We start from the raw sequence: 2,562 nt of genomic DNA, 5'->3' as shown, positions 1-2,562 counted from the left end.
TTCTCATATCCGAATCCATATTCAGATCTTCACCAAAATCAAATCGAATCGTCCTTGTCAGACACCCAATCTATCCACCAAGTTTAGTCCAAATCCCTCCACAACTTTTTGAGATATCCTGCTATGTATCGTTTTTGGCCCAATCTCTCAATGGTGAAGAATCACTTGAAAAATTAAATAATTCTCATATCCGAATCCATATTCAGATCTTCACCAAAATCGAATCGAATCGTCCTTGTCAGATACCCAACCTGTCCACCAAGCTTAGTCCAAATCCCTCCACAACCTTTTGAGATATCCTGCTATGTATCGTTTTTGGGCCTATCTCCCAATGGTGAAGAATCACCTAAAAAAATTCTACTAGCCGGATCCGGATCCGGATCTTCACCAAAATCGAATCATTTCGTCCTTGTGGATGTATGTGGATGTATATACATGTATATGTGTTTATGTGTATATATATATATATATATGTATATATATGTGCATATGTGTGTGTGTGTGTGTGTGTGTGTGTGTGTGTGTGTGTGTGTGTGTGTGTGTGTGTGTGTGTGTGTGTGTGTCTGTGTGAATAAGAGACAGAATTGTGAGAAACAGAAATGAAAAAACGAGATGTGTGTGTGTGTGTATGTGTGTGTGTGTGTGTGTGTGTGTGTGTGTGTGTGTGTGTGTGTGTGTGTGTGTGTGTGTGTGTGTGTGTGTGTGTGAATAAGAGAGAGACAGAATTGTGAGAAACAGAAATGAAAAAACGAGATGTGTGTGTGTGTGTGTGTGTGTGTGTGTGTGTGTGTGTGTGTGTGTGTGTGTGTGTGAATAAGAGAGAGACAGAATTGTGAGAAACAGAAATGAAAAAACGAGATGTGTGTGTGTATGTGTGTGTGTGTCTGTGTGAATAAGAGAGAGACAGAATTGTGAGAAACAGAAATGAAAAAACGAGATGTGTGTGTGTGTATGTGTGTGTGTGTGTGTGTGTGTGTGTGTGTGTGTGTGTGTGTGTGTGTGTGTGTGTGTGTGTGTGTGTGTGTGAATAAGAGAGAGACAGAATTGTGAGAAACAGAAATGAAAAAACGAGATGTGTGTGTGTGTGTGTGTGTGTGTGTGTGTGTGTGTGTGTGTCTGTGAATAAGAGAGAGACAGAATTGTTAGAAACAGAAATGAAAAAACGAGATGTGTGTGTGTGTGTGTGTGTGTGTGTGTGTGTGTGTGTGTGTGTGTGTGTGTGTCTGTGTGAATAAGAGAGAGACAGAATTGTTAGAAACAGAAATGAAAAAACGAGATGTGTGTGTGTGTGTGTGTGTGTGTGTGTGTGTGTGTGTGTGTGTGTGTGTGTGTGTGAATAAGAGAGAGACAGAATTGTTAGAAACAGAAATGAAAAAACGAGAGGTGTGTGTGTGTGTGTGTGTTTGTTTGTGTGTGTATGTGTGTGTGTGTGTGTGAATAAGAGAGAGACAGAATTGTGAGAAACAGAAATGAAAAAACGAGATGTGTGTGTGTGTGTGTGTGTGTGTGTGTGTGTGTGTGTGTGTGTGTGTGTGTGTCTGTGTGAATAAGAGAGAGACAGAATTGTTAGAAACAGAAATGAAAAAACGAGAGGTGTGTGTGTGTGTGTGTGTGTGTGTGTTTGTTTGTGTGTGTATGTGTGTGTGTGTGTGTGAATAAGAGAGAGAGATAATTGTGAGAAACAGAAATGAAAAAACGAGAGGTGTGTGTGTGTGTGTGTGTGTGTGTGTGTGTGTGTGTGTGTGTGTGTGTGTGTGTTTGTGTGTTTGTACACCATTCAATGTTTGATGTATCAATTAATAAACATGAATTTGGAATATCGATTGAGTGAGGGTGAAAAGCACTGCAGGGTCTACGGGTGGCGGGGTGGGAGGAACAAAAATGTAGACATCGTCGATGGTCCCGAAGTTATTCTTCAGACTTTCGGGATGTGTTCAGTTACCAAGCAGCGAATTCAACCGGTCCTTGTCAACGGTTTCGAATGGACTTTTTGCTTTAGTGTGTAAGCGACTTGGCGAGCACTCTACAGGAAACTTTGTTGACAGGATTCACTAGGCCTATAGAATTGCAGATCAACCTGAACATAACTAGTTTCTGCGGCTGATGTGATATTGGGGTGTGTGGCCATAGAAAGTTAGCTCCATTGGTATTATTACAATCCTCGTCTCGTTATTTAGAATATATTATAACTAACTGCGATACAAAAGCGCAACAACCGTGGTAACATTCGTGGTAACAAAAGAGTAAAGTGTTAGGACAAAATACATTCCATTCAAAGGTTATAAAAGTCTAATCTTACAAAGGAGAAAGGAAAAGGAAGGAGGAGCGCGTTGATTGGTTGGCAGTTGTGACGCGATTTGGGAGAAAGGAGGAGCGCGTTGATTGGCTGGAGCCAGGAAGTTGTGACGCGGTTTGGGAGAAGGTGGAGCGCGTGGATTGGTTGGCAGTTGTGACGCGATTTGGGAGAAAGGAGGAGCGCGTTGATTGGCTGGAGCCAGGAAGTTGTGACGCGGTTTGGGAGAAAGAACGAGTGTGTGGATTGGCTGGCAGTTGTGGCGCGGA

This window comes from Myxine glutinosa, chromosome 3, assembly GCF_964187855.1.
Source record: "Myxine glutinosa chromosome 3, kmMyxGlut1.1, whole genome shotgun sequence".
Classification (NCBI taxonomy): Eukaryota; Metazoa; Chordata; class Myxini; order Myxiniformes; family Myxinidae; genus Myxine; species Myxine glutinosa.
The sequence above is the reverse complement of the archived record's forward strand: the minus strand, read 5'-3'. Positions refer to the sequence as shown.